The following is a 15,965-nucleotide window of genomic DNA, read 5'->3' on the forward strand; positions in this document are numbered from 1 at the left end:
TATAAGAAGATATAAAATAAGAGAAGTAATGGGATGAGGGGAGGATAGGAAAGATGAAGTTAGGAGCAGTTTCAATACCCAAAATACATACCATAATTTTCTAGAGATTGGTGACAACGTTTCAGAGATCGTGTAGAGATTTCTCACATTTTTATGTAGCAATGCATGTTTCCAAGAAACTCAAAAACATCTCAGGGATCATTTAATCATTCTAATTTTTAAATAAGAAAAAGATTTTTTTTTCCCATTTTTAGCAAATCTGACTCTCAGTCATTGTATTAGTTTCCTGCTGTTGTGTGCTGTCCAGTAGATTCCAACTCATGACGACCCTATAGGACTGAGTGGAACTGCCTCATAGGGTTTCCTAGGCTGTTATCTATAAGGGGGGAAACCCTGGTGGCATAGCGGTTAAGTGCTACGGCTGCTAACAAAAGGTTGGCGATTTGAATCCACCAGGCACTGCTTGGAAACCCTATGGGGCCGTTCTACTCTGTTCTATAGGGTGGCTATGAATCAGAGTCGACTCCACGGCAATGGGTTCGGTTTTTTGTTTTTTGTTTTTTTTAATCTGTACGGTAGCAGATCACCAGGTCTTTTCTCCTGCAGAATTGCTAGTGGGTTCAATCTGCCCACCTTTAAGTTGGCAGCAGAGAGCGTAACCACTGCACCACCAGAGTTCCTTATTAGTTTTGTAGAGCTGCAGTAACTGGGTGGCTAAAAGCAACTAAAATTTATTCTCTCACAGTTCTGGAGACCAGAAGTCTGAAATCAAGTATCAGCAAGGTGGGTTCCTTCTGGAGGCTCTGAAGGAAAATCTGTTCATGCTCTCTCAGCTTCTGGGGATTGTTGGCAATCGGTGTTCTTGGCTTGCAGCTACATCACTCCATTCTCTGCCTCTCTGTGTGTCTCTGTATCTTTTCACATGTCCTTCTTATAAGGACACCAGTCATTGGATTTAGGGCCCACCCTAATCCAATATGATCTTGTCTTAACTTTATTACATCCTCAAGGACCCCACTTCCAAATAAGGGCACATTCACAGATACCAAGGGTTAGGACTTAAACATATCTTTTGAGGGGACACAGTTTAACCCATCGCAGTCACTCCTTCTTTTTACTCTCACTGAATTATAATTAAGAATTGGATCAGAAGTAAACACAAAACAAATGGGAAAGGCACTGAAGGTTTCCGACTTTCACCAGTGTGCTTAGAGGAAGAATGAAAACCCAAGTTTCTCAAATGTTATTACTTTAGTGGTGTTCTCATTTTCTATAAAACCCTTGAACTATTTTCTCCTGTCTATGTAACATCAATATGGTCAACTGCCATTTATTCCTATGCTGAATTTCTGGGTGCACCTGATGCCTGTCATAATTATCTAAGCTCCAAAAAAGAGATATTATTAATTGCTTAGATTAAGTCATTTGGTTAACCATTCCACCGAAATTTTGTGTAAAATAACCTATGTCTTAAAGAAGCAATGGAAACTTCTTGAAACATAGACCGAAATTTATCAGAAACTCTCCTGCACAGATTCCATTTTCCTAGGTCACAAATCCTTAGACACAAGGATGGCAAGACTGCGTCTTACATACTTTGGGCATGTTGTTCAGGAGGGATCAGTCCCTGGAGAAGGACATCATGCTTGGCAGAGTACAGGGTCAGTAGAAAAGAGGAAGACCCTCAACGAGGTGGATTGACACAGTGAACTCAAGCATAACAACGATTGTAAGGATGGTGCAGGACCGGGCAGTGTTTCGTTCTGTTGTGCATAGGGTCGCTATGAGTCAGAACCAACTTGACGGCACCTAACAACAACAACAACAGGTCACAAATTAGAGACCCACAAAAGAGAAAGAAAAGAGCAAATGAAGATATGGGAAAAGTGCGGAAGCCTTATGCGTTCTACCAAATCAACCAGCTTGGGAGCCAGGAGTGGATATGGAGCCCCAGAAGACCAATTTCTACTTGTGTAAGAGTCAACAGTAAAGGGCAAACTATCACCCATTGGCAGAAAAACAGGAGAGTTATCTTTTATTGTGTGACACCCTAAGTGTGATTGCTTCCTGCTCTGGGAGCTCTTTAGCCCTTTCTTTGAAATGTTATTATGATATTTATCTTACTATACACCCACTCCTCGCTTATTGACATGGTTATGTTCCAAAGACCGGATCTTGGTGGGAAAATCGGCATTATGAGAAAATGAAGGATGATTACATTATTGCATAACTGCCAAACCACTGAGAATCATGGCCAGCCCAGTTGACACATAACTTTAACCATCACAGCCAACGGTACTCTCACCTGGCACCTCAGCATTCGTCACTGCCAGACATATGTCGTTAATGCACAAAATAGTCTGATAGTAGATTTTTTACTCTTGTTGTAAATGCGAAATATTGGATAACAAATTAGTCAATAAGTGAGGAGTAGGTGTACGTTGATCAGTGTTATTACTGTTTACCAATATCTGTTCATTTCTTCATACTAACGCATGGAAAGATAGCTTTTCCCTGCCCCCTTGAAATTAGACACAGTCATGGGACTTGTTTGGGCTGTGAAATGTGAGCAGAAGTGACTTGGGTCACATCTGAGTACCAAAAAACCAAACCAAACCCATTGCCATCGAATCGATTCTGACTCATAGCGACAGTAAATGACAGACAGAGTAGAACTGCCTCTTAGAGTTACCAAGGAGTGCCTAGTGGATTTGAACTGTTGACCTTTTAGGTTAGTAGCTATAGCTCTTAACCACTATGCCACCAGGGTTTCCAAAAGTATCCCAGATGGGACTCAAACCCACAATCCCTGGCTTAGGAGGCCAGTGTCTTATCCATTAGGCCACTGGGGCCTACCACATCTGAGTAAAGAGTAGATCATATAATTGTCAGTAGTTGATGCTTGGGCCTACTCTTCCCCTCCAGTGGTCATACTGGAAGCTATATGCCCATATGGAGGTGCCTACTTTATGATCAAAGCTACCCAGAATGCTAATCCTACGCATATAAGACAGCTAGCTGCCCTGGAGAATCTCCCGGACACACAGCAGAATTCATATGAGTGAGAAAAACTTTAGTTCTCTTAATCTGCTGAGACGGTGAAGTTGTTTGTTATCTCGTTGTTAATCTGTCCTGCCCTATCCTGTCCAATACAACTTTTAGACGATAACCAGTTGTCATTGAGTCAGTTCTGACTCATGGGACCCCATGTGTGTCAGAATAGAAATGTGCTCCATTGGGCTTTCAATGGCTGATTTTTCAGAAGTAGATTACCAGGCTTTTCTTTTGATGTGCCCCTGGGTGGACTAGAACCTCCAACCTTTTGGTAAGCAGCCACACGAATTAACCATTTGTACCACCAGTGGCTCCTATTATACTACAGTATATAACATGTTTTATGTAACTTGTTTTATAATCATTTATACACTTATTACATACATGAACTAAATGGTAAGTGATTAGTTTCTTACCACTTTTGTATAACGTGCAGAACCTTACAGAATCGGATGCACATAAAAAGTGCACAATTGTATATTTAATCACTTGAATTTAGAAAAAGATAAGAGAACAAGATATAACTAGAACATATTTAGTAGGTATTACACAGAATATGCAAAGGAGCCCTGGTGGCACAATGGTTAAGCACTTGGCTGCTAACTGAAAGGTTGGCAGTTCACACCCACAGAAAAGACCTGGCGATCTGCTCATGTAAAAATTATACCCTAGGAAACCCTATGGGGTAGTTCTACTCTGTCATATAGGATCGCTATGAGTTAAAATCGACTCAAGTGTACACAGCAGCAAACAATGCATATGCGAGCCTATGATATTTACTAAATAGTAAAGCACTAAATCAACCTCACTTCTGAACCCCCTACTCCCTTACTCCAACCCTCCTCACACCCCAAAAAAGGGTAGAGAATGTGCTTATGAAAAGCATTTCCAACAACCTGCTAGAAATATCTCCTGAGTAGCCTTATAGGCACCTCTACCTATGTTATCCGAAAGTGAAGGCCTATATATATAAAGTGCTTCTCTAGTAATCTGTATCTCAATTAACTGTTGCCATTAATTAGAAGTTTTAAGAAGCAGTTAAATCCCAGTGAAAGAATTTATACCACATGGGAAATAATGGCCTGACCTACTATGGTGATATAAGACTGGAAAGTTTTGTTGCAGCCTCTTAGCTTATTTCTCTGCTACCAAGCTCATTCTCTCTCTCTTTCTGTCTTATTCTCTGCTCCCCAACATCTGCTTCTTTTCTTCTCAGCTTAAAATCTCTGCATGAAGATACATTTCCTAAGGTGCAAAGCACAGATCTTTCTGGTTTATTCTCTGTCACTCCCTTCTCCCTTACTCTCACTTATAGCCAGACAACCTCTCCATTCCTGAACTTACCATTTGCTCATGTCTTTATGGGGCTTCAAGAGCTTCTTACTCTCCCTGGATCACCCTCTCTTCCTGTCACCCCACAACTTGAATTTTCTCCTTCCCTCACTACTTGAATGTCCATTCACTCTTCAGGAAGTAACTCAAAAGCCATCTGCTCTGAGATGTTTCTTACTTCCCCAACCAGAGTTAGTGGCCGCCACTTACACATTCCACTATTATGATTCTTACCACATTCTTTATAAATTACCAGGTGATTTGTCTCTGTCTCCCCTGTTATGGTTTCCTAGTGCTGCTTAACAGAGATACCCCAAGTGGATGGCTTTAAAGGACAGAAATCTATTTTCTCACAGTTCAAGAGGCTAGAAGTCTGAATTCAGGGCACCAGCTGTAGGGGTAGTGTGATTGTTAAGGTTGTGTGTCAACTTGGCTGGGCCGTGAGTCTTAATAGTTTAGGAGTTATGATGTAGTTTAGCAGTTGTATGATGGTGTGATCCCTGCCGTGATGAGATTTGATATTATGTAATCACCTCCATGATGGGATCTGCTATGAGTAGCCAGTCAGTTGAAAGGGAGTTTCCTTGGGCGTGTGGTCTACGTCCACTGTATGTGAACTTTCTGGCAAGGCTCTTGGGCTTTTGCCCCCACTGGATCCCGCAGCTGGCTCCTATTTGTCTGACCTCCAGTTCCTGGGACTTGAGCTTGCAGCTTCCTGCCATCCTGCCTGCCAATCTTGGGATTTGTCAGTCTTTGCCGCCTGTGAGCCAGAGCCCTGCAGTCTGAATTTCTGATTTTGGGTTCACCACCCCCTGTGACTACATGAATCGGGAGAAACCTCTAGCCTGACCCACAGACTTGGGTCTTTCCAGGCTCTACAACCATGTGAGCCATTTCCTTAATATAAATCTCTCTCTATATATACATTTATTTATGCACCGTACTAGTTTTGCTTCTCAAGAAAACCCGGCGTAAGACAGGAAGGCTCTCTCTTTCTGATAGCGCTAGGGGAAAATTCTTGTCTCCTTTAGTTTCTGTAGCCTCAGCATTCGTTGGGTCCTTGGCGATCTTCATGCAGCATCTATCTCCACCCCTCCCCTTGTGCTTGTTTTTCTGTCTCTGCTGCTGCTTATAATTCAGAAATCATTAGGTTTAGGACACACCCTACACTGATAGGGCCTCATTAACATAACGAAGAGAACCCTATTTCCAACCAGGATTACATCCACACGTATAGGAATTCCAACACATATTTTAGGGGGGGACACAATTCAATCCATAACACTCCCATACTCCCAAAGAGGGTATATTGAGAGAAAGAATCATTTGTTTTGTCTTGGATTTTCCTTCAACAGACAGTAGCCAATACATTGTTGTTGTGGTTGTGTGCCGTCGAGTGGAGACCCATTCATAGCAACTCTATATGACGAGAGTAGACCTGCTCCATGGGGTTTCCTACTCTGCAGTCTTTACGGGAGCAGATGGCCAGGTCATTTCTCATGCTGAGCCCCTGGTGGGTTCAAACTGCCAAACTTTGGGTTACCAGCCCAGTGCTTGGTACTTACAATAAATATTGAATGAATTAATTGAATTAAATTAAATTAAACAAGTAGCAAATTAGAATTTAAGAAGGTCCCTAGGTGGCACAAAGGGTTGCTCTCGGCTACTAACTAAAAGGTTGGTTATTCTAACCCACCTAGTGGCACGATGGGAAAAAGTCCTGGTGATCTGCTACCTTAGCGATTAGATTACAACCAAGGAAACCCCATGGGGCTCAGTTGTACTCTATAACCCTTGGGGTTGCTATGATCCAGGAGTTGACTCAGTGGCAACAGGTTTGGTTTTTGGAATTTAAGAAACTAAAGATTAACAGGGAGTTTTAATGTTAGAGATGATATTCCAAATGATTTTATTATCTAATTTCAGACAAACATACTAAATATATCCACCAGCTTATTGGAAAATAATTGAATCCCTTCCAAAAAATATAATGGATTTCTGGCTGAAGATAGCAAACAGCACAAGCTTTTGTGACTGAATGAAGTTTTGAGGTATTAACAGGGTTTTTTCCCCCATTGTTTCTTATTCCCTGTGACCTTCCTGCAGCCCAGACGTCCTCACTGCTTCAGGGAAAGGATGACACAGCACCACACAAATAACAAAGGAGTCCATTCTTAGCTTTGTCTTCAAAAGCTAAGGACCTGGCAAAGGCAGAATATTTAGAATGTATGATTTAAGACTCTGTTTCTCTTTTTAAATAGTAAAGAACGTTTTCTCAAACTTGGAGGGATGGAGAAGAAGAAATAGGGAATAAGAGAGTTTAGGACCTATAGAACTCCAGAGAAGGGGTCTTGGCTCTGTTTTCCTTGGTTGAGTCAGTGGAGGGGACCATAGAAGCCTGGAGCAGAAGGAAGGCTTGTGCTACCCTTCCCCAGGAATGGCCCAGAATACCAGCAAGACCTCAGCATTTTCCCATGCCTACCACGGAGGGGAGCTCTGGTGCCATAGTGGTTAAGAGCTCAGCTGCTAACCAAAAGGCCAACAGTTCGAATCCACCAGCTGCTCCTTGGAAATCCTATGGGGCTATTCCATTCTATTCTGTAGGGTCACTATGAGTTGCAAACAACTTCGTGGTTTTACCATGGAGAAGAAGTAGAAGAAGGGGAAAGAGCTTATAGTCAGGGGTCTAAAAAGTCCATTGGAGAGTACCTATATGCTCAGCATGATCCAGGTAGTAGCAGGCAGAGGCATAGTGAGGGAGGGTTCCGGGGGGGGCATTTTCCCCAGACCCAAGTCCAAGTGACAAGCTGGCAAATTGAGGGGTTGGGGGCTGCTATGCCTTTGGCAGCAGGGTGTTTTCTCTTGCAGCCAAGATAAGGTTAACAGACAAGCCAGAGGCAGAAAAATGAAGACGTCTTGCAGGCAGCATGAGGAGAACAGGGCAGTGACTGCTTTCACTTCTGCACTAGCTACACCTACGAGGGCGTCAAGTGAAGGCCCAGGATGCCAGCCATAGGGGAGGCCTAGTGATTATCCAGAGCCCCTGGGTGGTGCAAACAGTTAATGCCCTTGGCCATTAACCAGACCGCGGCTTGAGTCCAACCAGAGGCACCTTGGAAGAAAGGCCTGCAGTCAACTTGCAAAAAATCAGCCCTTGAAAACCCTATGGAGTGGAGTTCTACTCTGCCACACATGAAGTCACCATGAGTTGGAGTCAACTCAATGGCAACTGGTCTTTTCAGTGGTCATCTAGTTCAACCTGTGGCTAGAAAGCAGAAGACTTCAGAAAGAAATTCTAAGAAAAAAAAAGTGTCTTTGTTGCTCAACAGAGAGAAAGGATGACATAGGGTGAATTGTGCAATTGAACTCCTGGTTAATGTGACAGGTTGCTTTGATTTAGAATGACTTACACCCACCCACAGTCCAAACACCTAAAAATAGGGGAAAAAATAAGGGGAAAAACCTTAAATAACTGGCTATATAAACAAGAAAGGGAAATTTCCACATGCCTAAAATAAAGAGTTAAGCAAAAATCACAATGGTAAATGGCAGCTAAGACTAATGACTCATGAGGATATTGGAACCAACAATAGACCTTGTTAGCTAGGGACCACATGTTAATGTCCGTGCAGGCTTAGAGATGAGATTTCAGGCTAACAGAAGTTGGGAGCTGAAACTGAGTCCCCTGATTACAGCTAGGGGCCAATGAAATCTGCCTCATCTACAAAACAGAGTAAAACAAGTCACCAGCCATCCTGAGAGGAGCAGTAAGGAATCTGAACATCTGATATAGACCCTTTAAAGAAAGTGCCTACTCTTGGGAAGTTGAAATGCCAAGCCTGTGCTACACTCAAGGCACAATCCAGGTTAACATTATGTGCATAGCAGGAGGAACTGAAGTTAAGGAAATAGCAAAAACATCCCTGAGCTAGTGAAAACTGAAGGTCCCTGTAGACATCTCCACAGCCAGTATCCAGAGGATCCAGTCTTTCTCCATATCTTGGTTTTGTTTTCTCCTGTGTTGATCGCATTCTTAGCCAGTAAGGAAGGCTGATCTGGGTTTAAATACTGGCAAGAATGGTAACTGGAATTGGCTACGGTTGAGGTTTTTTAAGGCGCTCTGGTGGTACACTAGTTAAGTGCTTGACTGCTAACCAAAAGGTCAGCAGTTCAATTAGACTGTATAAGACATAAAATGATACTCGTGAAGAATGTGCTTCTTAGTTCAAATAGATACATGAGACTAAATGGGTAGCTCCTGTCTGGAGGCGAGATGAAAAGGCAGAAAGGGATAGGAGCTGGTTGAATGGACACAGGAAATCGGGGTGGAAAGGAGTGTGTTGTCACATTATAGGGAGAGCAACTAGGGTCATATAACAATGTGTGTATAAATTTTTGTATGAGAAACTAACTTTAGCTGTAAACTTTCAGTTAAAGTAAAATTAAAAATTAAAAAAAAAAAGGTAGGCTGTTCGAACCCACTAGCCACTCCACGGGAGAAAGGTGTGGCAGTCGGATTAAAGATTACAGCCTTGGAAACCCTGTGGGGCAGTTCTACTCTATCCTATAGGGTACCTATGAGTTGGAATCAATTTGACGGCAATGGGTTTTTTGTTTTGTTTTTGCTTTGACCACAGAACCAGCAAATAAACTGTGAAAAGTCAATATTGCACACCCCAAGGTATGCCTAAAATTTGCTCTTTGCTGCCTTTCCAAAGTGAGGAATCAGACAGGTTGAATTTTCTCAGAACCGCAGCGGACTACCTTGTTACCTTTGCAAGAAATTCTTGCTGCTCAGCGGTTGTTGTTTGTTGTTAGTTGCCATCAAGTTGATTCTGATTCATGGTGACGTCACGTGTGCAGAGAACTATTCTACAGGGTTTTCAAGACTGTGATGTTATGAAAGCAGACCTCCAGGCCTGTCTCCCCAGGTGCCTCTGGGTAGGCTCGAACTGCCAACATTTCAGCTAGTAATTAATAATTTAACTATTTTCAACACCCAGGGTTAGGGATTAGCGTATTCAACCTTTTTGTGTTGTCAACAGGCATTTAGCAGGATTGGCCATGGTATTACCACAAACAGGCTCTCTCTCCTGGTTGCAGAAATTTGTATCAGCTTCAGACTAATACCCTCACAGCCCCAAGTACAGCAGAAAAGTGAATGCTTGCATCCTGATTACTCAGGAAAGAGATTCAGAATTAGTTCTAAATAGACTTGTTTGGCTCGGATTAATTAAATGTCTTTTCCTGAAGAAATTCTGGTAGCTATAGAGTCTCTGTGAGTGGGAATCCACATGATGGCATACAACAACAACAACATGGAGATTCAAAATTCTGATTGGCCAAACCTCGGTCACATAAGAAAAACTGTGTATCATTTTGTCTGGGCCATGATTCTAAGCTTTTTGGCTGTCGTGTGATGTTGCGATCATTTCCCTGTTGAGATATGATATGTGATCACCCCCATGATGAGATCTGCTATGAGTATCCAGTTGGTTGAAGGAGAGTGTCCTTGGGCGTGTGGCCTGCATCAAAGGTGGGCAGATGTTCTGGCAGTGCTCAAGGGCTTTTGCACCTTCTGGATCCTGCAGCTATCTCTGTTCCTCTGACCTCTGGTTCTTGGGACTTGAGCTAGCAGCTTACCTGCAGTCTTGCCTTCCAGTCTTGGGATTCGTCCATCTTTGCAGCCTGTGAGCAAGAGCTCTGCACTCCAGCTTGCCGATCCTGGGTTCGCCAAACCCTGTGGCTACATGAGTCAGGAGAAGCATCTATCCTGACACACAAACTTGGGATGTTACAACCTCTACAACTGTTTGATCCATTTTTTTGATATAAATCTCTCTTTCTATATATATATATGTATTTATACATTTTACTGGTTTTCCTTCCCTAGAAAACCCAACCTAAGACAAATATGGATTACACCGCAACATAAAGAAAACAAAAATCTTCACAACTGGACCAATAAGCAACATCATGATAAAGAGAAAAGATTGAAGTTGTCAAGTGTTTCATTTTACTTGGATCTGAAATCAACCGGAAGCAGCAGTCAGGAAATCAATTGACGCATTTCATTGGGTAAATCTGCTGCAAAGGACCTTTTCAAGTGTTAAAAAGCAAAGATGTCACCTTGAAGACTAAGGTGTACCTGACTCAAGCTATGGTGTTTTCAGTTGCCTCAGATGCATGCGAAAGCTGGACAAGGAATAAGGAAGACCGAAGAAGAATTGACGCCTTTGAATTGTGGTGTTGGTGAAGAATATTGAATATAACATGGACTGCCAAAGAAATGAACAAATCTGTCTTAGCAGAAGTACAGCCAGAATGCTTCTTAGAAGCAAGGATGGTGAGGCTATGTCTTACGTGCTTTGGACATGTTATCAGGAGAAATTAGCCCCTGGAGAAGGACATTATGCTCGGTAAAGTAGAGGGTCAGCGGAAAAGAGGAAGACTTTAAGCGAGGTGAATTGACGCAGTGGCTACAACAACGAGCTCAAGTATAACAACGATCATGAGAATGGCGCAGGACCGGGCAGTATTTCATTATGTTTATATAGGATGACTATTTTTTTTTTTATGAGTAGGAATCAACTTGGTGGCACCCAACAACCACACATTCAATATGAAATTTCATGAGGAAGGTTAAAAAAAAAAAAAGAGATAAATTGTTTTTTACTGACAATAAAATACTCGAAGTTAGTCAAATGCAAAAAGTGAATTGCAAAACAATACATACATTGTCATTCCGGTTACATTTTCCTTTCAAAGGACTATATATGTGTATCTGTATCTATCTATGTGGAAATTCATAGGAAAAGATACAGAAATATGCACACCAAACTATTAATTACCTCTGTGGAGGGCTATAAATTTGAAGGGTTAGGGAGATGGGATAGGATGGGAATTGACGAAGTGAAAATTTTACTTTTTATTCTGTATAATTTTAAATTTTTATAGTAATTATGCACACTTGTATTTCTGTAATAAAAAAAATTTTTTTTCCAAAATGTTCTTCAATTAATATCATTAACCCAAAAACAAACCCATTGCTGTTGAGTCAATTCCAACAGTAGAACTGCCCCATAGGGTTTCCAAGACTGTAAATCTTTACAGAAGCTGGAAGCCGACTGCCACATCTTTCTCCCCGGGAGCTGTTGATGGGTTTAAACTGCCGACCTTTTGGTTAGCAGTGAGCACTTAACCACTGCACCACCAAGGCTCCTATTTGATGGTTACAAACAGGAGTTAGGAAGGTGAAATATTAATGAAGAATTGGCTTAAGATTTTCAGTCATTCCTTTATTCATGCATTCACTTTTGCAAATATTTATTTAACATTTCTCATAACTTAGTTATTGAGGATCAAAGGAGAAAAGTCTTCAAATTCTTTTCAGCCAAATTAAGGTTTTATAAAACAAATAAGCATACAACTTAGATACTGTTTTATCTATACTGACTTTTTGTTCAATTCTGTCACAACAACCATCTTTGCAAGGAACTATGCAGGTACACTTAGGTGATATCTTTCCAGCATAATTGAGGTTATGAATTTATGGCATAAGCCAAGAGCACTGATAAGCATGTACAGATTTATTGATCAACAATTGTACTCTGGCACAATGCTTCTTTAATCCTCTGAGAATTTCACATTGCCAAATCCAATGGGAACTTTTCAGGCATGATCTCACTCTTAAAACTTTGTTTTCCTTTGGCTTTTGTTAAGGGATTTTTTGTTGTTGGGTGTGTGTCTGTGTCTGCGTGGTTTTCTGGTATGTCAAACTATATTCCCTAAGTAAAAGATACGAAATGCATATATCTCTTAAATCTGTTTCTATTATTTAATTTGGAGCCCTGGTGGCACAGTGGTTCAGAGCTCCACTACTATCCAAAGATCAGCAGTTCGAATTCACCAGCCACTCCTTGGAAACCCAATGGGGCAGTTCTACTCTGTCCTAAAGGGTCACTATAAGTCAGAATTGTCTCAACTGCAATGGATTTGGGATTTTTTAATGTATTCATTTATTTTTGATCTGTTAAATTTACCTAGTTTCAAAAAGTTTGTTTTAAAATTTCTTACCAGAGTAGTTCTTAAGCAACTTCTACTTACAGTTTTTTTTCTACTTACATTTTTAATAGTTTCTTTCTTTACTGGAGTGCTTTCTCCAAGAGTATTTTCAGAGGTGGTCTTTATGAAGCTTTTGAGCCTTTGTATGCCTGAGAATAACTTTATTAATACTTAATATTTAAATATAATTATGCTGAATACAAAAATCTATTTCTTGAAATTCTTTAATTTCAACACTACGAAAGTACATTATAGGAAAGAAAGAGGCTTAATAACTTAGTATAATTTACTGTAATCGAAATAAGAAAATCTTCCATGATTCCCTTCCCCTAACCAAAAAAATAAATAATGTATCCAGCTCTAAAATTCTAGATTCTTGTTTCTCAAAGTGTGGTCTGCAGGCCAACAGCATTGATATAACCCAAGGTCTTCCACCCCACCTCCCCAGCTCCCTAACCCCCCATCTTCAAAATCAGGTGATTCAAAGGAAGCTTAAGGTTTGAGAAACACTACTATTGATGATAGCAATAGGTAGAGGATTAAGGAGGCAGTCCGAGGGAAGAGAGGACATGCTAAGTCGCTCGTCTATTTTGGAGAAGCCATGGAGATTGATAAACTTAAAAAATTGCTAGAGAAATAAACATAAGTATTATCTTAATAAATAAGAGATAACCACTAGAAAAACAGATATAGAATGAATCACTTTCAAACTACCAGAAGATTAATCTATCCAGCAGAAAGGGAAAGGAACAAAGAAGGAAAAGAAACAAAAATAAGGTGTTGTGGTAAATAGAATGCTGAAAATAATACAACTAAAATAACTCCAAATGATAACTACATTAAATGTAAATTAGTTACTCTAACCAACCAAAATATAAAGACTTAAAGATCTAGCAACATGTTGTTTACACAAGTGACTTATAAAAAAGGAATATACAACCAGTAAAAACAGATAAATACAAGAAAACAAACCAAGCAAGTATGAATAAAAAGAAAGCAAGAATAGTGGTTTCAAAATCAGATTAAATAAAATTTAAGACTAAGGAAGGAGTTCACGAAAAGGTCTTATTTACTAGTAAAAGAGTCAAGAAGATATTATTATTTTAAATATATGGTATATACACTTAATAATATTGCCCCCGAAAAAGCAGAAATTAAAAGTAGCAACTGAAAGAATGATAGAAAAAATAAATACATCAACATTTTTAGTGAGACTTAAGCAAACCTTTCTTAGATAATAAAAGATCAAGTAAACAAAATTTAATTGAAGTTATGGATTTTAATAACATGATTATAATCATGTTTAATAAGTTTAAATTCATATATATTATATATATCTCCAATGAAGAAATGAATAGAGAATATAAAATTTTTTGTAGAGCACCTGTGAAAATTTCACAAGAATTGACTATGCACTAGCTTAGGCAGGAAACCCATAAATTTGAAGAACTTGCCATCATATAGATAATATTTTCTAACTATTATTAAAGGTAAATTAGAAGTAAAAAACATAGCCTTAAAATTCATATTTCTGGAAAGTAAAAACTGTAGTATTGAATAATCCTTGATTATAAGGAAAATTATAAAAGAAATTTTGAAAATATATGGAATTCAATGACAATGAAAGTGATTTATGTCAAAACTTTTGGAATACAGGTAAATGTATTAGTTAAAGTACATTTATCAAAAGAAAAAAATGAATGAAAATAAATAATCTGAGAGGCAGGACCAAGATGGCAGAATAGTCAGATGCTTCCTGTGGTTCTGTTTACAACAAAGACCTGAAAAAACAAGTGAATCGACTATATATGACAATCTAGGAGCCCTGAACATGAAGGACAAAGTTGAGGTGTCAGACTGAGTGGCAGAGGGAGGGAGAGACAGTTCAGGAGCAGGGAGAAAGTGCCAGACCTGATCTGGCCGGCACCCTGCAGGCTGGACTGGCTGGTGCACATGGGCTTAGACAAGCGGTAGCGCTCAGGATGCGTTTCCGCATTAGGAGAAACTGAGCTGTAGACAGTCTGCAAAAGCCTCTGGAGCCAGGGAGAAACAGCACTGGATCTGGGAAACTTAAGTTCAAGCGTCTAACCTACCCCATGCAGGATCAAAATAACCTTTCTCCCTCTGGGAAGTGCCTCTCTCCCCCTCACAGCGCCCTCCCTGTTCTGCTCTGGTCCCAGTCCAGCAGTGTTCAGTGTTTGCTGTGCCCCCTAGGCCAGAAGTGGGGCCCTTCGCACCCGAGCCAGCCTCCCAGGTTTGGTGAAGGAACAAATAAATGAACAAACAGAAAAAAAGGAAGTGCCAGTTCCCCTAAGCCAGGAACTCAGGGAAGGCACTGCCCCTTTGCCTAAGCACAAGGATAAGGGGTCCATGGACTTCAACTACCTTTCACCCCTGCCTAGACCTGTGTGGGCCTGTTTCAACAGCATAGGCCCCCATTAGCATAGTTATAACAGCATTTATAACTGAAGCCTATTTTCAACTGCAACAGCTAAGAGAGAGTGGCAGATTCATGACATTTGACATCACCCTGCCCATTAAGCAGGTTGTCACCTACCCACATCAGGGACTTGAGGACTGATGGCCCCACCTGCTTCACCTAGCCACCCATGACAGGGGTCCCAGAATAAGTAGTGCCTCCTAGTCCGTAGAGCCAACAGTATTGGCTGCCCAAAGTCCAGCTGCAAAACCCACCCACCTACACACTCTAGGGAACAAGGACACACCTTACACCTCCAGCACTCAGGGGCAGCCGTCAACCCCCCACATTGCTCGGCACATAACCCTCTACTGCAGCCAGAAACCTGTGCCAGCTCCAATCACCCCTACATACCCCTGCCCATCTAGAACTGTAGGCGAGAACCTGCACCACATAGTGACTGATGACCTGAACACTTGAACTGAAGCCACACGAGAAAAGGAAATGGACTCCAGGGCTCACATACCACCTGGTGAGAGGACGTGAGAGCTTCAAAGCCACCAATAATCAAACTAGCTCACGCAGCCAGCATGTTTGGACATAACAAAACAAAACAAGAAGCTAGGGTACAGTAAGCAAACATAAAATAGGTAAATAAAATAACTTATTGATGGCTCAGAGACAAGAGTCAATATCAATTTGTAAAAAACAAACCAAAATTACAAGAAATGCTAAAGGGAGTCCTTTGGTTAGAGAATCAATAATATCAGATAACAACTCAAGACTAGAACACAAGACAGAACAATCAGATATCAACCCAGAAAGGGAAACCACAAAAATAAGTCAAAGCTAAAACACTGAAAATAGGGATACAGAGGTGTCAACATATAAAAGATGACAACATTAAAAAAAAAAAAGAGGGACTAAACAGTGTAGTCATAGAACTTTCATATGGACAGGAAGTTAAGGCAATATCAAGAAATAAAAGATTGGTTTAAACTTATAAAAATAGAGGCTAGTTAAGGTAACCACAAAGTAAACTAACAAACCTACACATCAAAATTAAAAAGAAGAAAAAAACATAAAGACTCAGCAA

This window comes from Elephas maximus, chromosome 14 (genome assembly GCF_024166365.1).
Source record: "Elephas maximus indicus isolate mEleMax1 chromosome 14, mEleMax1 primary haplotype, whole genome shotgun sequence".
Taxonomy (NCBI): Eukaryota; Metazoa; Chordata; class Mammalia; order Proboscidea; family Elephantidae; genus Elephas; species Elephas maximus.